The sequence below is a fragment of the Cydia strobilella genome, chromosome 3 (assembly GCF_947568885.1).
Source record: "Cydia strobilella chromosome 3, ilCydStro3.1, whole genome shotgun sequence".
NCBI classification, from domain to species: Eukaryota; Metazoa; Arthropoda; class Insecta; order Lepidoptera; family Tortricidae; genus Cydia; species Cydia strobilella.
The window spans coordinates 19,027,929-19,052,473 of NC_086043.1; the positions used below are offsets into that span (position 1 = coordinate 19,027,929).

At 34.7% G+C, this 24,545-nt stretch overlaps 1 non-coding gene across 1 annotated transcript; it reads left to right on the top strand.

Moving 5' to 3' along the window:
* Nucleotides 1-1,086: 1,086 nt before the first annotated feature.
* Trnat-ggu (transfer RNA threonine (anticodon GGU)) lies at nucleotides 1,087-1,163 on the top strand. The gene has a single exon. It is a non-coding gene; the product is annotated as a tRNA-Thr (tRNA).
* The last annotated feature ends 23,382 nt before the right edge of the window (nucleotides 1,164-24,545 follow it).

Below are 24,545 nucleotides of genomic sequence, written 5' to 3' on the forward strand. Positions count from 1 at the left end.
TCATTGGCGTCCAAAAGATTAATTGCATTACTTAGTTCTGAGGCAACAAAGTTTCATAAATGACTGTTAAAATCATAACCCTTCCTGTAGTCTAATAAAAAATATTGGTCTAACTATAAGTGTCAATTTCAATTCGTAGCTTTCAAAAACAGTAAAAAAATATTTAACGGCAAATCAATCGATTGCGGACAGTTGCTGATCAGAAACACGACTGTATGTCATTTGCAATGACAAAGTGTGGCAATGTCTTCGTTAATGTTTAATTTCTATGATACTCCATAGACGGACTTTTTACCTACCTAATTACAAACACTCCTCACGCTAAATAATATTTGTTTAGCATCCATAACGAAGTATATAATTGCATCGGCAGTAAACAGAATGGTACAGCAGATTCCTAAGAGCAAAGGTAAGCAGTAATCAGCAGTGTATGCTAATCAATGGCGATTAAATAATTGACTAGGAAACGATTACTTATATCTTGTAAGTATGTATCGATATTGCTACTTATCCCAACCTCGTATCATAAAAAACCGGTAATTGGAAAATCAACCTTGAGAGTTTAAAGTTAGAGTTTACGTTGTGAGGATTATAGGGTATATGCTGATGGATGTCTTTCCGTCATAGACTACCGCCCAAAGACTCTGCATGTAGTATACACGAATAATCAGTCACATTAACACAATGAAATAATGGACGTTCTTTTATACTAGACCTATGCTTGTCCTAGGAACCAGTAAGATTCAAGTACTCATTTTAAATCGCATTTTTCTGGGTCTATCGCTAACTTATTTTTCTACCTTTATTTTAGATGTTTCAACGCAGATTCCACTGATCTTGTTCGTGGATAACTAATATCCCGGCAAAATGTCAATGCAAAAATATGTGTAACTTTTAACTCGCACACAGGTCGTAAACTTACGTATGCAGCTAAAGTTCCTGAGCAGTCACACTCTCATACTCTATTATTAGTATTTTTAAGGTAAAGTTTCACGTTAAAGTTCGCCAGTTCAAGGCAAAGTTTCAGTTTTAGGAGTTTCAGACAATCAATATGAAAACCGCTAGTGATCTTTTTATTACTAGTAAGCTTCGGTAGCTCAGTTGGTTAAGAGGTATCGGATCGGTGTTCCGAAAGGTCGCAAGTTCGAGTCTTGCCCGAAGCAGTGAATTTTCCCATTTTTTTCTTTAAAATAAAAATGTGTAGTATCGCTCTTAAACGTATTTGCTTGATAAAACATAGATTTTATTATTGTCACTGCACTCTGACAGTGTACGAAGTGGCACAGAAATCAAATATGACTGTACGCGCGAGTGAACGCGTTAGCGCGTCCAAATGCTCTTTCTGTCGGGTAAGTGATCTGGTTTCCGTGGAATAGTCACGTCGTGGTACACGATTTGTTCTTGATATTGAACATTATACGGCATTAATGGCCGATGTGACTGATTGGTGCGAGAATGCAAAGCGATCTGAGGCGATATGCATGGGAATGCGTAGTAGGTAGATAACAAGCACATAGTGCTAATGGTAACTAAATAATATATGCCATATCATGTGTGGCACATTAATCACATGATGTATAGTTAGATTTTATTTTAAATGTCCACGTAGAGAGCTCTTAAGTACACGTAGGTAACATTTGGAAGTCTTACAACGTCTATGTAAATATTTAAAAAAATATTGGCTCCCTTGGATCGTCTGCTCTTGTGTCGGGCTCGGTTGTTTGCCCCGGGACCTCCGAAACACGACACCCTTCGGCCAGGAGTCGGCGCACTCGATGGTTCCCTGCAGCGGTCGCGGCACGCGCACCACAAAAGAGTTGAAGTGCACGTAGTGGCGCGATCGAAACTGGAACACCCTCAGCGTTTCTTAAGTGGGGTCCACAGACCCCTTAGGAGTACGTAGCATGTTTATCAGGGCTCCGCAGTAGGTCAGTTACTGTAAACATAATTATTAGGAATTCTTATAGTACCCAAACTTGAGCTAAGTGTAATTCTTTTCCTAAAATATTTTTGACAGGGGTCCGTGAGATTTGTTTAAATTTTGAAAGGGTCCGTGACTGCAAAAAACAAGAAAACCAAAAAGTTTACACCAGAATACCGGAATATGTACACCAGAAGACCGGTTACTGGTGTAACCGGTCGTATGGTGTACATACTCCAACACTTCAGCAGCCGTAAAGTAAAGTAAAGTAAAGTAAAGTAAAGTAAAGATTTATTTGTTAAACTATTATATAAAATGGACAAGTTATAATTGTTTCAGGTGTCTGCAAGAAAATCACTTACGGAGTAATAGCATTTGTTAATTAAGTTGTATTTTAAACTGGTCAGGCTGCAGTCACTTTATATAGTGTGGGATAATATTAAAACATTTTGGAGCCATACCTAGTATACTCTTACCCAAGAAAGCTGTGTTGTGTTGATTATTGCAGATGTTGTTAAGATATTTTTCTCAAAAATGGACGGCAAAGCCGACGTTGCCGGTTAAAAAGTAGGTCGCGAAGTGCGTTGTTTATGGTCAGTCAAAAAATTAAAAAGTTAAAAACATTGCGGTCTCGATTTCGGGACTGCAATGTTGCATACATATTCCATTATTTGTCGAGTTCCAAACTTTTTGAAAGTTAAAGTGGCCATATCAAATGCAGGCATAGGTCCATTAAACAGCCAAACAGATGATCAGTACTTATTATTATAATGTTGGTACCGCGACTATTTAGGTGTCTCAAATAGGTTGGCGTATTTTCAGCAGAAAAATACACTTCTATTTTTAATTAAAAAATAAAACGGCGGCAAAGCAAATCTTATTACTTTTTTCTGTGAAAATATATACACAAGAACGTTGCTTCTGTAAAATATTTCTATTATATTTGTATTTATTGCGCCATTTTTGAGAAAAGCACTATATATGACTCGGCTGCAAGGCTACTTGCTGGCTTCGGATTCAATTAAACGGACTCCCAAGGTCGTCCGTTTAAAACGAATCCTCAGCCAGCAAGTAGCTATTTCCGAGCCTCGACAATAATGTACTATTACGCGTAGGGGAAGCTTGTGTTGTTGAGATATCAATTTGAATAGGTGCGGATTATTTTTTATAAAAATTGCCAGTTCATATATGTATAGTGCTGGAAATGTTAAGATTTTTAACGACCTAAAGAATGGAACACAGCTTTCCCTCATATTTATTCCACAAATGGCCCGTACGCATCTTTTTTGGCCTTTGAAAACAGCATCTCTGTAGACTGAGTTCCCCCAAAAAATAACACCATATCGTAATATAGAGGCTACAAGGCCATGATATGCAGTTATTAGTGCATTATTATCAACTACTTTTGCAAGTTTTTGTAATGCGAATGCTGATTTGTAAATTTTTTTACAAACATATTCTATATGGTTTTTCCATGTCAGTTGATCATCAATCATAAGCCCAGTGTAATTTGATTTATTTTGTTTGTAGTAGTAGTAGTAAATCACTTTATTGTACAAAAAAATTTTTTTAACATGAAATTCATATAAATTTAGGTACAAAGGCGAGCTTATCCCTATAAGGGATCTCTTCCAGCTAACCTTAGAGTAAATGAGTGGAAAATTAGGTGGAGGTTTGTTAGTCTAATTAGGGCCTTTAGGAGAGGATTGGGAACCTAAATGCCCTATTTGCCAATGAATGCGACAGGCCTCCGTTGGCGGTGCTAATAAGTCCGAAACAGGGCAAGCATTACACAAAAACGTGAATTTCCTTCTTCGGCGGCGTTCAATTATTCGAATTAGGCAAATTTCTAAAGCCACCGCAGCAAATTGGACCTGACGGCCTACCGCGAACATAGAAAACCGAATTCGTTATCTGCATCTCTATCGCTCTTGCATATTCGAGTGATAAGGACAAATAAACGAACGAACGAACGAAGTAGTTCGTAGTAGGCCCTCTGACTCACGACCCTAATGAAATGGAACATTCTTCCGACACTAGACTGACTCATCCAATTACTCTGCGATTTCGTGAGCGCTATTTTAACTTTCGTGATAAAGACGCCATATTATAGAAAACCATGTGTAGACGTCATTACCCTTACCTTACCCAATTGACGTACATTTTAGCATTTAAAGCAGCGTGTCGCGTAATTCGACTGTTATGGGTTCAGATCTCAGGGAAAAAAATTATTACAGCGTTGAAGAGTTTTAACTTTTATTGTTTGACTATTAATTATGGATTCGACTATTGGCTATTATTTTTGACATATTGTTTTTTTTTAATGTTATTTATTTATTTAAGCTTTATTGCACAATACATGAAGGTAAAAAAGGCGGACTTAATGCCTTAAGGCATTCTCTACCAGTCAACCAATGGGTTAAACCAGAAAGATTAATGTTCTATGGATTTTAATTATATATTTTTATTTTATGTGTGATTATAGTTATAGGTTTTGTTATTGAATATAGAAATTGTAAAAGAGACTATTTAATTTGTAAATTATTTGTAAATAGGCATGTTTTATTTAATAAACATTCAAACATGTATTGTTGTTTTATGAATAAATAAAAATGAAAAAATAAATTAAATGATCCCGACTTGTTCCAATAAGGTTCTTGAGACTTATTTATTATTTTTAGGTTAACGATAAAAATGTGAGGATACTATAGGTATAGGTAGTCCTCAGATGAGGAACTATATCTGAGAAGAAATTGAAGTGTGTGTAAAGTCTCCAACTCATCAACTCATTAACTGAACTCATCTAGGGAATTCATATGTATTAACCCAAACTCCAGCGACGGAATATAATACATATACACAGTGGCTAAGAAATAAGTCCATTCCCGTTACCAGGGAGGTTTTGGGATTATACTGAGCAACTTTTACTACGGGACAAACCCAGAAATTGCCGCCATATATTTTGTTTCCTTCTAATTTCCTGACTGTACGCCCCCTATTAACTTTAAAAACGTAGAAAACGTAATGCAATATTTTATTTCGCTCATTACTTCACTTCCCAACGTAACCTAAATGAATATTTGACGCTCTAGCGCGGGAAGGGAACTAGTATCGCTACCCACACAGTGGCGCAACGCTGCGCCAGCGCCGGCAATTTCGCCGTTGCCCAACGTGCGATGCGTTGGAAAAGCTACTTGTGAGATAAATTTCACGCGGCGATATGATTTTGTAAGCGGAACGAAAGATGTGGTGATTGTAGAATGTCGCAGTTTAGGGTTATGAAAACTCCTAGTTTACGGTTTTGCAGGTGATTTAAAAACTTGTAATTTTTTTTTTTGGGCTAATAACCTATTGAAATACATGGTGAAAACGGATCTGTGCGAATTCCGAGTCAACAACTGGCAAGAAGCAGCGCAGGACCGAGAGAAGTGGCGCTGTCTTGTGTCGGAGGCCAAGTCTCATTTTGGGTCACTGAGTCAACGGAGTAAGTACGTAAGTAGTAACATAATAATAAATATCATAAGCATCATCACCAACGCCCCACTTCTGGTGAGCATAGGCTTCTCAGTGTTTTATTTGAATCAAATACCTATTGGTCGTTGGCTTTAATAGTGTTGGTATAAATTTACATGTCAACAAATGAATTGATGCAAAACCTCCATGCCGCAACGGGAATGCACTTTTTTTTTAGCCAACCTGTATATTAGTAAGCTTAGCACCGTTTACACCAACCCACTAACCCGGGGTTAACCTGTTAAACCTGGAGTTACCATGGTTACCAGTACAATTCGACACTGGGTTAACGGTTTAACAGGTTAACCCCGGGTTAGTGGGTTGGTGCAAGTGGCGGTTAGTAAGAAATTGCAACTGCCCGCTCTAAAATCTATAAATAAATAATTTCTAGATAAGGTATGCAAAAATGGGGAAAAGAAACACAAATTCATATGTCTCACGATAGGATAGTTAATTTCGATTGTAAACAGTATTAGTCCGTTATAATTAATGCATTATTATTATTGTAAAGTATGTCACGTAGATGTAGTCTTCTTACTTCATTCAATGCATGTGGTGTTTACCTTTAAGTAATTGTTACGCTAAGCGATAATAGTTTAGACATTTGTTATACTTAACAAAGTGTAAACAATTGTTGGTGAACCAATAAATATTAAAAAAAAATAAACACATTCATAGATATAAACAAATTTGTGAAAGTGGAGCACAAAATTGCAGGACCAGACTGTAATGGCAATGACACAACGAATTAAGTATATATAATTACATTACGATACTAATGAAATTGATTGAAAGACTTAATAGCCTAATAAAGCAATATATCACATTCCTAGAATGTAACATTGATAGAATAAATGTCACGTCACAAACAACAGAAATATACCAGGAAAAAGGGTTTTCATAACAAACGCATGATAACACTAATTACGAAACACGCTGAGGCCAAATTGTGTGTTAGATTAGCTATAATTGGTCGGGAATAATTGTAATTTTTGTTATTTCACAATAATACATTTATAAAACAATTGTTATTTACCTACCTAGCATATAACGTTCTAACTTCGTTCATAATAGTATCTTCTTTTAAGGAGTTCAGTAATAGTTGCGTTTTATTTGAGAACTAACAATGTAATGATTACTTTGTTACATTTATGACTAACTTTGTAAACTGACTCCTTTTTCTTCATAATTATTTCCTTGCAAACTGCGCTATCTAAACTACTTCAGTTTTACTGGTGAGTATTTATATTTACATTTAAGCCATTTTTACGATTTAAGAGGATATAACATAGTAGCTGAGCCCCTTCTCTGAGAATTTTAGGCATATATCTCCGTCGCGCTGACGGGAACGGCTCCTAAAATTAGTGCGATAAGGACAACTGCAGCTTAGACGAAAGATCCTGCGTAAATATCTCAGAAATCGGTTTCGTTCTCGACATTTTCCTCCTCCAAAACTTAACCAATTGTAACGAAATTTTGGAAATAGAATGAGAAACAAATTATCTGTGTCTGACCGTTTTGGTTTTTGCGTTTAATGTTGCCGATTTTGTATATATGCTAGGCGTCTGTTTACGGCGCATTTATTTGGCCGTTATTAGCGCTATTTGAAGTAACCTAGTTCTTATAAAAACGAGAATATCAAAAAAGTTAAACGTACAGACACAGATACTGATAATATTGAACTCATATAAAAAAATACTCTTCTAGGGCCAAAATCGAGAGAGGAACATGTCGAGAACGTTTGTATAGAAAATTGACCACTAATGTTATCCTCTTAATCTTGTTACTAACACGGCCATATTGTCATGACGTCATAAGATGATGTTTCACTCGCAGCCTATAATAATAAATTCTGGACTACGATTAGGCGACCTTGCTGGCCGTGGCCGCCATATGCCGAAATTGCTACATGTTCGGCTTGACATTGTAAAGATAATGTGGGAACTAGAGAATTTTCTTGAGACAAGGGAAGTCATGCATCACGGCTCCGCGGCCGGAGGTCATGCGCGTGTTAAGTAGGTATACTTAGTATTATAGCTTTCATATGGATTAGTCGAGAAGGTTAGGACTTGAGACGGAGACTTATTTTTATCACAAAAAACGAAGAGGTTCTCACAATTACTTTGTTTTCATTTTAGCTTTTGAAGTGTGTTTTTAGTATATAACTTCTTTTTACCTTATTTCTCATCTTGAACATTCTATGATAAACTTTTTTTAGCAAGCATATGTGCATTTTTTTAAGTAAGCATCACACGCGCACGGATGAAATATACAGGGTGGCTGAAAAATAAGTGCATTCCCGTTGCCAGGGAGGTTTTGCTATTATGGGACCAACCACGAAATCGCGAAAAAAAAATTATCCTCCCATAGAAAATGGACGAGCCAAAATGTATGAAACAGCCAAATATTTTTCCGCGATTTCGGGGTTGGTCCTGTAGTAAAAGTTGCTCAGTATAATCCCAAAACCTCCCTGGCAACGAGATGCACTTATTTTTTGCCACCGTGTATAGTGAAAAGTCGTTTTGCATACAATTTCGATCACAATTACATCCCACTACTGGGCACAGGCCTCGTTTCATTGTAAACTTGGACTATAGTCCCCACTCTAACCCTATAATTTATTTTTCAACTCAACAGCTCGAACAAGCCTACTTTCGTCACTCCCTGGAGTGAGGAAAGTGCGACTTTCCTCACTCCAGGGAGTGAAACAAAGTAGCTTTTTAATTTATAGGCCATGAACTGCCACTTCATACTTCTATAACAATTTTATTTTTCTGTATTATTCTGTGTAATTTGAAATACATTTTAACTCTCACTACTGAGGTGAAAAATTATATGTGCAACACGAGAGCAAAGTTATTTTACATCTCGTGTTTTTAGTCCCTCGCTACGCTCAAGATTTTAACTTAGAATCACTGGCTTCGCTCGTGATTCAATTATAGAATATTTCACTTTCTCGGGACTCAAAATAAACACACGCAAGAAAAATCATCTTTCCTCTCTTGTTGCACAAATAACTATTCTCAAATGTAATGCAGGTTGCCTCACTATGTTTTCCTTCACCGAAAAGCAACTGGGAAATATAAATTTTATGTACAAAATTAAAATAACATATTATATTATCTCTATAATTAAGATTTTGTAGGAGATTTAAAAGTTTCAAACATATTACGTGAGTCGGCAGCAGCTAAGAGTAGCTTTAACTTGGAATAAAACACCTGTCGCAACTAAACAATAACATGTTTGGTAGTTATTATGTAATCCATATTGTTTATAATTCTGTATACATCCGACGTAGTCTCGGTTCCCACAGAGCGTGCGATAATGTGAGTTAACAAAATAAATATTCAACAGTTTGTGACGATAAACAAACCGCTCTTATTCCTGCCGCGAGTACCGTCAGCATGCTAGGACGTAGCCAATTATTCTAACTACAGTACTTTATTCTACTTTTTTTAAATGGCTTGCATCATATTTAGGTATATTAATTTCGCCAATATCAAAAGTGTTCTCGTAGAGCATGAAATGACATTGTCTTTGGGAGTTGCTCTTGAAAAGTGATAGCTGGACTTTACAAATAGCCACGATAGATCGCCGGGTGTTGACTTAGTACAGTACAGTATTGCTTGGCGGCTATGAGATACGTTAGTTATTAAACAGGTGTTAAATAATATAAAATGATTGAGCTAACGAAACACATTTCAAATTAACAGATTTTGGCCAGCAAAGCGCATCACAAAAAAATGTGATGTCAAAAAACAAAATTAAACGATATCTTATTTTATTAAAGAATTAATAAATTGCTTATAACACGAGTCGCTACCCAGAGTCTATAAATAATTAAATATACCTACATACAACAAATAAAAAGCAACTTCGAAACACTAAGCAAAAGGAACTACAGAATCCAATGTTATGTTTAACTATTTAATAAAAGCAAATTTACTGATAATAGAAGGAAACCTATTGTTACTAACTTATTTATAAAATTGTTTTTGTACATGTATGTAAGATCAATTAATTTACAGTATTTACTAGCAAAGACATTCAGCAACAGCAACTAATTATATCCAAAAGAGGAAAATTGCGGTTCGATAATTGGACTATTAACGTCTTCATAGTCATTAAGATTGTTTAAAATTAAATATTACACTGGCAGTTTCATTTTTTATAGTGGAATAATGCAGGATTTTTAAATTCGTTCACTTGAAATAAATACGTTATGCACTTACATACAATTATGAAACGACTTTAGGGTTCAGGGTATTTTGCTCTCCATAATTTGCGTCAATCATATTCTGGATTATTCCATTTCATTAATGTTCACTATCATCATGTTTCCTGTTATTGTAATTTTCCTGTTTTTTCCTTGCAATTTCCTGTAACACCTCTTGATAAATATAATTAAAACAACCACGTTAAGCAATTAAAAGCATTACTTGATGACAGTAGTGACCAGAAATACTAATTGGAAAATCCTACTATGTGAAAGGAAATTACTAATTTATAATATTTTTATATATTAATCCTTTACGTTGGGTATACATGTTTAGTTTATATTTTGATTTAGATAATTTTGGGTTTAGACAATATATCTTTTATATACGATTTACGCAGGATAAACTATTTTTCATTTCTCATGCTCTGAAAGAGGGTCATTGTTGTTCTAAAAGGTGTGCAGAAAATGATACGTGTCTGCACTAGAGCATTTTACGTTCGAAGTACGATTTTTTGAATTTTTTTACGATAAGCAATTGAAATTTGAATTTAAATGTATTTGTTATACAATTTCCATTCTGATATTTGACTCTCCATTCTATAAATAGAGACACTTTTGCCTAAATTGTTAACTGAAGGTAGGGTACCTAAAAATACTATAAAAAATTATACTTGGTCATGTTTTAAAAAAGACATGCATTTTACTTTCCTCGTATTCGAAATGAAAAGTAGAGTGTTTAACTCGGGTGAAAGGCATCATTTCAGCCTCGGACTATTGGCGCTCTCACTGCGTTCGAGCGCCAAAAATACCTCAGCAGAAATGACTGCCTTTCATCCCTTGGTTAACAATCTACTATTTTATATCTCATGCTCTGAAGTGGGTCGTTTTTGTTCTAAAAAATGCGTAGAAGGTGATACGTTCCTGCTCTAGTGCAGAAAAGTCCCCGTCCCACGAGCAACTGGGTGGAAACAAAATGGAAAAAAAGATAGTGGCTTTATTTCCCCGCCTGGAACAATTGGTAATTTTTCTAATTTAACATCCCGCATTTTATTTTATTTTATCAAAAATGATGTAAGTGAATTGTTAAAATAAATTATTCTTGATTTCTTTTGTTGAATTTTATTTACTCGATTTCATAAGGCACTTGTGTAAATGAGCAAAGGCAGAATCTTATACAGCCACGGTTAAACGTTTGTAAGATATTAAACGGGTTTTTAAATTTGTTTAGCACTATATTCATGAAAATAACATAAAATATCAAATATAAAGTGCTTATTTTATTCATTTAATTGTTATTTAATATTTGATTTCATTTCATTTATTTCGTTGTAAAGTCATGTACATAGTAAATCAAGCTGTTATTCAATAAAATACAATATTCAAATTATTTAAAAAACTTCTATTATGTTGGGATATTACCCTGTCTTGTTTGATTTCCTCGCATTCGATATGAAAAGTAGAGTGTTTTACTCGGGTGAAAGGCACCATTTCCGTCTCGGACTATTGGCGTTCTCACTGCGTTCGAGCGCCAAACTACCGCGACTGAAATGGGTGCCCTTGGTTAACTATATACTATACCCATTTATATTATTACGTGTTACTCAAGTAAAAATTAGCTCATATAATATATGAATAAAACAACGGGGCAACGCTGCCAGTGTCATGGGGACTTTTGAACCGGCTACGGTCCGAAGTGGGGACTTGGCCTAGTTTAATTTAGTGTTTAAGTTTGACGAAGCCTGTAGCTGATTTATTGTTGTAAGCACTTGACGAAGCCTGCGTTGCTGAAAAAATTAAAAAAAAAAAAAAAAACAACGAATATATATAACATATATATTCGTTGTTTTGCTATTACATACTTTGGTATTGATGCAATCCAATATAAATATGTATTGATATTGGATTATTAAATACATATTTTAAAAGTAAACCTACTATTATTGCTAATTGTTCATATCACTGTGCTTGCTTTGATATGCGAACAAGGTATGTCTAAAAATATTGCGCGTATTAGCTTTGTTATTCACATTCCAAATATAGCGTATGAATTCTAAAAATAACCTTTCTAATATGTAAAATAATTTTATTCTTCGCAGTATCTTTTCTGTCTCTATAATGTTTTTGTCATAAATTTCCATTCCGTTTATATGCGGCTTTTTATGAGTATCGTCATTCTTTTCAAGGTCGGTGGTTATTTTTACACATTTTATATAAAGTATATTTACATAGGTACGTTATTATTTTCGATATTAGTAAAACCTGATAAATTCTAGACTATTGTTTTGTATAATTATTGCGAGTCACTATCGTTTTTTTAATAGACGTTCAACTTTAGTTTGCTGACGCTACTCGTAGTACCGCGGGCGCTATGTGGGTCGCTCGGAGGCTGCGCTGACGGTTATATGAAACAATTAACTATATTTTTAAATTTATCTTTTTAGCTATATAATAATTATAATAATATTTTCGATATTTTCACGGGCTGGCTGTTTGGCCTGGTGAAATATTTACGAACAATGAACATTGCGTGCTTAGTGATTTTATACAACATACATTAGATACCTACCTATTATGTACGTTTAAAATGGGATCAAAGTCTGTAATAAATTTCTTGATTTGTTTTCTGGTGATATAGGGTTGTTTCCTATAGCTTTTTTCACTGCGGTCACAATATCAAATTCACAAAAATTTAAACGAGTGGCCGTCCTTACAAAGTAGTGTCAGGATTTTTTAAACTCTACCTATGTAACTTTGTAATATGTAAGTTTAATTTAAGTTCCTAGAGATACTTGTAGTTCGAAAAATGTATACATGTTTATGATACTGACTACTCGTCGTCGCTGTAAACTTATACTTGTGTTTGTTTGAATAAAGAATAAAGATACATAGGCCGTAGATTGGAGTAATGTACCTAAGAATATTTTTTTGACATTTATCAAGTCAATGGTTGGAATCTGCCCATGCATGCAAATATAGTCTATTAGTTCCCGTGTGAATCATCACATTTGCCCTAAATTAAACCCCTTCATCCACGTTCATAACCAAGAATTCATAACCAGTTATGAATATGGATTTTTTTTTCACTGTTTCATAACCAGTTATCAAACAAAACTTTGTTTTCCATTTTTACAACCAGAACCTCCTATACATGTCTGGTCTCCTGGTACTTTTCTGAATAATAAGAGTTTACTCAAACATGCAATTGGGTATGAGATTCAGTTAAGTCTTAAAATACAAATTTAATAGTTAAAAACACTTATAACTATGAACACGAAAATAGTTATTTTGTCATTTTGATAAATAGTAAAACGGAATTTTAAATTACCGATTCCTAGCCACGGTTGGCAAATGTTTTGTAACTGTCTACAAAATGGGAATCCAAAATTACACTAAATCAGTAGGTAGGTTAGGTTCGTTAGGTAGCTTCAAATGCCCGAAGGGCAAACTGCCCAGAAATAGGAGCCCCGCGAAGCGGTTAAACCCCTTCATCCACGTTCATAACCAAGATTTCATAACCAGTTATGAATATGGATTTTTTTTCACTGTTTCATAACCAGTTATCAAACAAAACTTTGTTTTCCATTTTTACAACCAGAACCTCCTATACATGTCTGGTCTCCTGGTACTTTTCTGAATAATAAGAGTTTACTCAAACATGCAATTGGGTATGAGATTTAGTTAAGTCTTAAAATACAAATTTAATAGTTAAAAACACTTATAACTATGAACACGAAAATAGTTATTTTGTCATTTTGATAAATAGTAAAACGGAATTTTAAATTACCGATTCCTAGCCACGGTTGGCAAATGTTTTGTAACTGTCTACAAAATGGGAATCCAAAATTACACTAAATCAGTAGGTAGGTTAGGTTCGTTAGGTAGCTTCAAATGCCCGAAGGGCAAACTGCCCAGAAATAGGAGCCCCGCGAAGCGGTTAAACCCCTTCATCCACGTTCATAACCAAGATTTCATAACCAGTTATGAATATGGATTTTTTTTCACTGTTTCATAACCAGTTATCAAACAAAACTTTGTTTTCCATTTTTACAACCAGAACCTCCTATACATGTCTGGTCTCCTGGTACTTTTCTGAATAATAAGAGTTTACTCAAACATGCAATTGGGTATGAGATTTAGTTAAGTCTTAAAATACAAATTTAATAGTTAAAAACACTTATAACTATGAACACGAAAATAGTTATTTTGTCATTTTGATAAATAGTAAAACGGAATTTTAAATTACCGATTCCTAGCCACGGTTGGCAAATGTTTTGTAACTGTCTACAAAATGGGAATCCAAAATTACACTAAATCAGTAGGTAGGTTAGGTTCGTTAGGTAGCTTCAAATGCCCGAAGGGCAAACTGCCCAGAAATAGGAGCCCCGCGAAGCGGGGCTCCGCCTAGTTAGCTGGAGTTCGTCGGACTGTTTCTTTAAAAAAAAAATTTACTTCACAACTTAACTAGACGGAGCCCCGCTTCGCGGGGCTCCTATTTCTGAGCGGTTTGCCCTTCGGGCATTTGAAGCTACCTAACGAACCTAACCTACATACCTATTGATTTAATGTAATTTTGGATTCCTATTTTGTAGCTAGTTACCAAGTACCAGGAGACCAGACATGTATAGGAGGTTCTGGTTGTAAAAATGGAAAACAAAGTTTTGTTTGATAACTGGTTATGAAACAGTGAAAAAAAATCCATATTCATAACTGGTTATGAAATCTTGGTTATGAACGTGGATGAAGGGAATTAAACATTTAATTAATTTAATAAACATAAAAATCAAAATAGAACGGACCTTTTTATAGTCCTCTGGGCTGTTGGAGGTTATGGCGCAATTAGCGCTAATACGAAGATAAACAATCTGACTACCCCACACAAAAATTTACTACAAATCCCACTATTTGGCAACCGGTAGCCTGCACCCACTTTGTTGTATTTATAGATAATTATTTCGAGCACGTTGTTTACTATCACAAATTTATATAGGACCCGGATTGTACTGTTACTTTTTTTGCTAATCAAAACTAACCCTTATTGAGCTAGGCAGAGGAAACCAGAGAAAATGGTCCGATAAAGGTAATTTTTATAATAGAGGATTGTGTCTCACACACTAGTTACAGTATTGACATAAATACGACATATAGACTACTTATTGTAACGTTGGTATTATTTTCACTAATGAGTCTAATGACTACCTATAGTACCTATACTCCTCAACCTCGTCGCGCCGTCAAGACGATCGGGTAGATTAGAGAGTGAATAAGTACACAGGTTAAAATTAATATAAACACATGACATTGACACTATCAATGTGACGTGCAGTTGTTGCACAAATTTAATAGGGTTGTATTATGTACAACCTCATTATATTCGGTTCAATCTGATATTTTTTAAGGAAGAAAATAAGAAGAGGTTTAACATCTAGGTATCAGTTTATGGCAGCTATTTTGAGTTGATAGTGAGTTTTTGTCAAAATATATAAAAATAATAACAGAACAGGAAAATACAAGTATTCAAAGCATTATCCAAATAAACAAAAAATCGATTCAATATGTATTTTAAGACACAATTTCTCTTATTTAAACTAAGGTGTCCATTTATTTCCAAACTTACCCTACCAAGTGAACAGCGTGACGAGATTGCGGATTGTACTAATGACGTCATTGCTCCCTTAATCAACACGAGATGCAATCCTCTAGTTTGTCTTCTCTTTCGGTCACACTTTATGGCCGTATTAGTACTCACTCCGGAATTGATATACCTCCGTGTTTACTATACGAAACCTACTATCGCGCGATAAGAGAGGCGTTGTGAAAGTGGCGCTAGCGATATCCACGTTTAAAGGATTAAATAAGTGTTACACATAGTTGATTGTGGTTTATTAACGTCATTAAGTAATTATAACTGCTTGTGATAATTATGGGTGAAAAGGTGTATAAGGTTTTTATATTTATTTATATTGGCACAAGGATTAATGGGTACACGTTTCTTTAGAGTAGGTAGTGTAACTCTAATAGGCATGATGACAATAAGTGAATGTGACTTCACCGTCCAACTGAGAACCCGTTTTAGTATGGAAAACAAGAAAATTGCGATTTTGTCGGTTCATCACAGATATTTGTTCCCGAGTTATTATTGTATTATACCTATGTATTTATCTATCTATCTATCACAAGCCTTAATTATTGACCTTACTGTGGGGCTAGGTCGACTTGTGTCGATTTGTCCCATAAAAAAAAAATACCAAAGTTTTTTATCGATGTCGGCGGCAAACTAGCACACGGCCCGGCTGATGGTAAGCTATTACCTTAGTCTATAGACGTGTGCAACTACAGAAGTATCACGTGTGTTGCCGATCCTTTAGAAACCTGTATGATCCTTTTTTAGGGTTCCGTACGCAAAGGGTAAAAACGGGACCCTATTACTAAGACTCCGTGGTCGGTCTGTCCGTCTGTCCGTCCGTCTCTCCGTCTCTCTGTCTGTCTGTCACCAGGCTGTATTTCATGAACCATGATAGCTAGACAGTTGAAATTTTCACAGATGATGTATTTCTGTTGCCGCTATAACAACAAATACTAAAAACAGAATAATATAAATATTTAAATGGGGCTCTCATACAACAAACGTGATTTTTTTGCTGTTTTTTTCCGTAATGGTACGGAACCCTTCGTGCGCGAGTCCGACTCGCGCTTGGCCGGTTTTTGTTAAACTTAAGAAGTCAAATTTTGATATCTATTTAATTTTTATTTTAATCTTTATTTCAACCTGGTAAATCGGATACCTGTATAGTAATTCAATTTAGATAGGTATTTGTTAATTGATAAGCGATTGATAAGTCTTATAATTAACCCAATTAATTTGGTATAATTAATCCACCTAACCGTTACTTATTATTATTTACAACGACGGGACTTAATCGCGTAAAATAAGTTAACCGTTACTTGTTATTTGACCGAACCTTATATCGAAAGGTAAGCCGTGCGAGTCGCAATGCGACTGGGAGCGCGAGTCGTGCTCATGCGACGTGCGTTGATGTCATCTCATCGTCGCACCCTACAAAGGTTGTAGCAGAGATACGACCTTTTGAAATCGCTGACATAAACCTTAGCAGAACTTTGTTAAATTTTTTCTCTTTCTAGCCATCACTTACCTATGTCAAAATGACGAATATGAACAAACGTTAATGAAAAGCTTGTTAGAGTTGACAGACATTTAATGAATAATGCCATAATTACGACTATCTGTGTGACAATTAAAATGTTAACTGAAATAAATGTCACATACTAAGAAATTAATTTGTTCTAATATTTCTAATACCATTAAAATAGCCGCAAAATGTATTTATTTGTCAAACAAATTAGGTAGGTACACATAAATTGTCTTCAAGAATAAGAATACATAAATAGACTATGTAGGTATTAATGACTTTTAGTTTGACTTTAAGTTATTCGATTTTGGATTTAAGCTTTTAGATTTTTTGTCACTCACTGTAGTACATGGCGTGGTTTTGAATATTTCAATTTTCAATGCCTATTAAATGGCTTATAAAACGTGATATATACTTAATAAACGGAAAACTACGCTTAAGTAAATAATTAACGATATTATCAACTTCCCTGATTCAACTACGTCAAAGAAAATAGTTATTTATGTGCGTAAGTAAAGCTAACGAATTCATAAAATGGTTGTCTTGATTGTGTTCGTCTCCAGTATATTTTGAACCCAAGCTTTCCACTAACTATATAGATGTACTTAAGGCCGTTCTGTCGGTTTGCCGCTGTCTCTGTCACATTTCGCAAGAAAGAACGGGAAAGATCATGCGCGCCAAGTGTCAATTTTGATCGAATTTTGTTTATTTATTTTAAAAACGTTACCCTACAATATCTAAATTCGAAAGCTATGAAATTATTATTTAAGTTAATATTGTTTATTCTTCTTTTTTTATTTATAGTATCACATAATAAATAACCGAGTAAAGTTGGATTTTTAAGTCCGAGTTAGAGGTTACTTTGGGAATTAATTGTATCGAGCGAAGTGTCATAATTAATTAGATCCGTAAATATTAGTTCTCCGTGGCAAAGTCGGCGGTACAAACATTATGAATGAAATTACGGAAACTTCACAAAACACTATTGATAAAGATTTCAGACGATTGTTTTTATAAACACTGTTCTTATCAGTTTCCGATGAAAATGTTCGTCAACAAGATGACAAATAGTAAATATATTTATAGTATCGATAGTATACTACTTACGTACATATTTACTTACGTTTCGGATTTATCTATTTACTATAAAAATACTTACGCAGCGTACTACGTAGGCGAACAACACGCGAACGCGAAGCGAAGCAATGCGGTGCGGGGTGGATCAATCCTTTGATACTTACATTAAAGAAGTGTCCTACTACCCTACTAGTACTATACCTTATGGGAAACGGTCGAAGAGATAGTTCAGATCCGGAAACCGCTACCAACTTTTAGTATGTTGTTGGGCATGGTATTGGATCTCCAAAACTGCCGGGAGACAGCGGCACCGGCCATTTACTTCAGCGGAATGACGTCATCAAAATGACTCCCGCCTCGTTGCGAATATTGCGTATTGCACCCAAATTATACATTGCACATACACGTGTGGGATATTAAACGAAAGCCAGTTCAATATTCTATTTTTTATTTCTACACTATGTACCAAAATATATAGGTACAATATTTTAAGAAAAATTAAAAATAAATCAAAATAATGAAAAAAAAAACGATTATTTGGGTTTTACAACCAAACCAAAAGTCGGACGTTAAAGCAATGTACTAAAACATTAAAGCTGATGTCTCAAGCCATACACTGACATCAAAAAAATCGAAATCAGACCAGAAATGTGAAAGTTATTCATCAAAATGTAGGTATTTGCTAGAACAAATGCATTAAAGTTAAAAAAAACGAAATTGGTCATTTTCAGGATAATCTCCCGCGGACGCTTCGGCTGTGGAATGAGCTCCCTGCCGAGGTTTTCCCGAGGGGCTACAGTATGGGGTTCTTCAAAAAAGGAGTGTACAGGTTTTTAAAGGGTCGGCAACGCGCGTGTAATATCTCTGGTGTTGCAGGCATCCATAGGCTACGGTAACTACTTACCATCAGGCGGGCCGTATGCTTGATTGCCACTGACGTGGTATAAAAAAAATCCGCATAAGCTTCTAGTATGTTATTAGCAATATAAAAAGTACCATAAAACTACTGGAAGACAATCTCTATAATGCCTGAGTGACAAAAAATGGCGTCATACATGTAACCACTACCGAAATTTGCAAAATCTAAATTATAACTTTACCGTGAGTCATACGAACGTGTGCTATATCAAACGAAAGGTTATTAAATATATTATGATTCGCTAATACATTATTTATAAAAACAATGTATTTTAAGAGCTACAAACAAAGAAAAAACACTTTTTATGAAAAAAGTTCATGTATATATATTTTATAACTCAACTAAAAACGTTATAACAATGTTGCGTATAATATAAAAGAAACCAGTTATTCAGTTATACGTCACCGCTTAAATTTTTAATTTCTGATAAAAACTGTGGAAGTTGTACCAAAAAAACTAAACCGCGCCAACAATTCCACCTTAATGCGCTCATATTAATACAAAGAATAGTCCTAATAATCGGGTATTAAATGAAAGAACATTACATAAAATACATGAAAACGACATTTTGGAGTGGAATCATAGTTTATAAATTGAATTTGAAAAAAAAATGACAGAAGCAAGTACAAAATAGGTGTTGAAGTGTCCCTGACTTCTGAAGTAGGTAAAAAACCTGTGTTACAGAAGTCAGTGTCCTCTCCCAGACAATAGAAATAGGCAGCATTTGCTGTCTACGTGTGATGTATTGTTTACATGGAACTAATACTGAACTGATTTTCATAAATGAGGCGTCAATTCATTCGCCTTTGTAGCCCAGGTGCACAAAACTTAAATCTTAACCAACTTTCAAAGGAGGAGATTAGGTACGAAAAGAAACCGTTGTTTTGCTTATTTATCAAGCAAATTCAATTTATAAATTATGATTCCACTCCAAAATATCCTTTTCATGTGTTTTATGTAATGCTATTTCATTTAATTCCCGATAGTTAGGACTATTCTTTGTATATTATGACCGCATTAAGGTATAATTGTTGGCGCGCTTTAGTTTTTGTTGTACAACTTCCACAGTTTTTGTCGGAAATAAAAAATTTTAGCTGTGACGTATAACTGAATAACTGGTTTCTATTATATTATACGCAATATTGTTATAACGTTTTTAGTTGACATATAAAATATATATACACGAACTTTTCTCATAAAAAGTGGTTTTTCTTTGTTTGTAGCTCCTAAACTATTCATTGTTTTTATAAATAATGTATTAGCGAATCATAATTTATTTAATAACCTTTCGTTTGATATAGCACACGTGTATGTATGACTCATGGTATAGTTATAATTTAGATTTTGCAAATTTCGGTAGTGGTTACATGTATGACGCCAGTTTTTGTTACTCAGGCACTATAGAGATTGTCTCCCAGCAGTTTTATGATACTTTTTATATTGCTATCTAATAACATACTAGAAGCTTATGCGGATTATCCTGAAAATGACCAATTTCGATTTTTTTAACTTTAATGCATTTGTTCTAGCAAATACCTACATTTTGATGCTCAATTTTCACATTTCTGGGCTGATTTCGATTTTTTTGATATCAGTGTATGGCTTGAGACATCAGCTTTAATGTTGTAGTACATTGCTTTAACGTCCGACTTTTTGTTTGGTTGTAAAACCCAAATAATCGTTTTTTTTTACATTATTTTGATTTCTTTTTAAATTTCTCTTTAAATATTGTATATTTTAGTACATAGTGTTGAAATGAAATATATAATATTTAACTGGCTTTCGTTTAATATCCCACATGTGTATGTGCAATGTATAGTTTGGGTGCAATACGCAATATTCGCAACGAGGCGGGAGTCATTTTGATGACGTCATTCCGCTGAAGTAGATGGCCGGCGCCACTGTCTCCCGGCAGTTTTGTAAACCCAATACTATGCCAAATAACATACTTAAAGTTGAAAGCGGTTTCCGGATCTGAACTATATTCCCATAAGGCAGTGCACCTGGGCGATCTCGTTGCTAACGCCGTGAGCCCGCCGCGCCGCGCCGCTTTGCTTCGCGTTCGCGAGTTGTTCGCTTACGTAAGACACAGTGTTACTGATAATTAGATAACTTGAAATAAGAAGGGATGACAAAGTCAACATATTATGGACTAAAACAGTCTAAAAACCATAATTTTTTATCCAATTTTACACAATCTAATATTACTGATTGTAATCACCAACAAGAAATCAAATAGACATCGATAACAGTAACTTACAATTAGCCTGCTGTTCTTGGTTTTTATTTATTTGTACGCTATACATAAATAATGATGTATGTTGTGTGGAACGGTGAATGAATAAACATATGAAGAACTAAGTGAACTAACAAGATTCTTTCTAAGCGCATTCGTAATGAATATGTAGTGGCAATGGCAAGATAGCAACTCGGCACTTCTTGTTTCACTAAGCAAGATGTTATACCGTAAATGACATACTAATCTCTTAAAAACCCGTCAAGCGGAGACATACATAGATAATTATGTATCAATCACAAACCAAGGATTATCGTTTAACTTTGTATCTCACCAGGGGACCTAGCCACGACGTCAATCGTTAAGAAAAAATGTATCGGGTGGCAGATACTAAGAAAAGTCACGTTACTATTTTTATATGTACATTATTTGTTTCGATTGACGTTTTCTATCAAAGATCATCATCTTGGCTAGGCCCCCCGCTCCTGCCTGCTTAAATATACTGTGATACTGCAAAGAAAACCAACGCAGTTGTCAAATATGTCAAAATAAGAATGGCGCGAAACAGCTCCCACGGGGCGCCTTGTGAAAAATGGTGCCCGCGAAAACCCGACTCGAAAAAACCGCCACAAAAAACAAACGAATTTTAAACATGGCTGATCCCGTATTCCGCACAAGAGTATAACAAACACGTATGAGTAGAACCTACTGAAGAAACAATCAATGCATAGTCAGAGTTACACTTATACCGGTTTTGATACAAACGCTTGCTAAGCATTGGTAGTACAAGGTCTGGTCACAATAGACGGCATGCGGCCATCATAATGCGACCATTTTAAATCACCCGCACTTTTCCCAGGCCCCTTCTAATTCCCATAACATACAATCTTCTTAAACCAGTCGGTTAACTTGTAGAAAAAAATCAGTGAGATCACCACAACGACCTTGGTTTGACGCCGCCTACAACGCGCGATGTGAATTGGTCACTAGTTATTATTTTTGATTTCTTTTTACTTGTCTAGCCCATTGTTCCTTATGCGGTTAGGAATTGATTGCATATCATTTTTTTAGGAAAAACTTGTGGTCAATTGTTACGTCGTAATTTTCATGATTATACGGTAATTGGTCAGTTTTATTTCCAAACGAAAAATATCGAGGTGTTTGTTTTATTAGAATTAGTTAATGTAGCGATGATTGAGCGCACGTATTATGTCTCAAAATCAGTGATTACAGATTTCTTCCAGTAAGGTAAAAACGAATGAAGTCAATAAATAGTAAATATTGTTTGTTTATGTAATTAAAAACAAAATATAATTCTAATGGCATTTTTCTACAATAATGTTAATTTAATTATGACCTCATAGAACTCAGTAAAAACAATATTATAGTTGTTTATAGAACTACTAGGAGCCAATCCTCATCGTCGCGACTGACGGACGCAGCGAGAATGAAATTCACGACAGTGAATCGGCTCGCTTCCTGCTCGACCGTCCAGAGAAGAACGTCGTATCTGCATATTTTCTTCACGTACAGTTACTACGTTTCCGGATTTGAATATGGAACTCTTCTAGTACATGTGCGAAAAAACTTTTAATTAACAATATCATATAAGTATCGGCTTAAATTAGCGTAAAGGATGAGATGAAAGGATGGTTTGAGGTTTGAGCCGTTGAAGGCGAAATTTGCGCTTGATTCTATTATTTTGAGAAACCTAACTTTTCAATAATTAACTGGTATTTTGGTAAATATTATCCCATATCATTTAGACCTAGGTACCTAATCACATCACTTAAACTACTAACTCGTACATAAGAAATCCTAGAGCCCGATTCTGATTGAACAAATTGTTATGGTTTTGATGTTCTTTTAATTCGACCTTGAAATTCGCTGACGCTGATTGGTGCTCGAGAAATTAAGTGAAAGTCGTGCGTGAGATGCGCGCCAATCACCAAAACGAATAACAAGGTCGTATCAAAACCAGTACAAATTGTTAAATCTATGTCATCCTCTAATTTAAAAAAATCGTATTTTTACATTACAAAAAGCTTGAGTAAAAAAGAATTTTCTCAAAGCTATCAGTTCACTCCCTCTAATTCTAAACGAGTGTAGGTTGACATTTTTAATCGTCATAAAAATCAGGACCAATTTTTACAATTGAAATTAATTTTCCAGATTCTAATTGGCAAGAACGAACATATGGACCTTATTCATTACTGTAAACTTTATTGCACATAAAAAAGGTACATTACTTACTAAATGCCTCATGGCATTCTGTACCAGTCAACCATAGGGCCCAACAGAAAATTGTCAAGGTGGGTGCGCCGACCTTACTAAATATCAAATAGGAATAAAAGAAAAAGGGGGGGAGGAAAAAGAGGCCTTTTTCTTTTGGTTTCATCATCAAATGTCAGGTGTTTGTGCCTACGATGACTCTCATTGCTCTTTGAACGTGACTCAGCAGCAGATAATCGCATCCTACTCATTGTTGTTATGACTTATGACAAATGTCTTCTATGACATTGTCGACGCTTTTAAATAACTAAAATGGCTGTTTAATGTTCAGGTTAGAATGAATCAAAATATCACCTTTTTTGGCGCGCAAAGGTTAGAATGAATCAAAATATCACCTTTTTTGGCGCTTCTGTCAAATTGTAAAGACTGCCTGTTCATTGATTCATTCATTTATTTTTCAGAAACAATATTACATTGTGTTTGAAATTAAATTAAATTAGTAACTAAGTAGAAACTAAATTAGTAAGTAGGTTTAAAAGATTGTAGCTTTCCGATAGTTAGGTAATTTTGTTTTTCTCGATTAGTACAGATTACTTCTTTAATTGCCTTTATTTTTGTAGTTTGAATTCATATCTATTTATTTATATTACATATTGAGTATTTTTTATTTAGGGTATATTTATTTATGTATATATGCATTATTTTATTAATAGGTATATTTTTATTTATGTTTAATTTTAGTGATTGTACACTGTTGTTTTTGTGTCATTCGTCGTTACTTTCTGTTCAACTTATTTCCTCAAAGGTTAACTGGAAGAGATCCCATACAGGGATAAGTTCGCCTTTGTTGTATTTAATTTACTCTGTGACTGTGTTTTTCGTGTTTTTATTTCTATATACAATAATGTATATACATACATACATACATACATACATACATACATACATAAGTTGGTACATTCAACTTAAATTTGTTGTATATTCTTTATTCTTTTATTTCGAGTTGTACAAAAAAGAGTACCTATCTCTTTATTTATAAAAATATTCATAAAAGTGAATCTCTTTATTTAATTGTCATCCTGGGTCCTGGACCTAAAATCATAACAGCCAAAACGCGGCCATTTCTGAATAATCACCTTCCCTAAAGATTTCCTCATCAAGTAGCCAACCTGGCTTACCTCTTTATTCACTGATTAACTACTAATTTGGATCAGGCTTTTTCTCAAACGCTTGTAACTTGTAAAATAAGCGCAAGTCCTTTTCACCCTTTCTAATAAAAG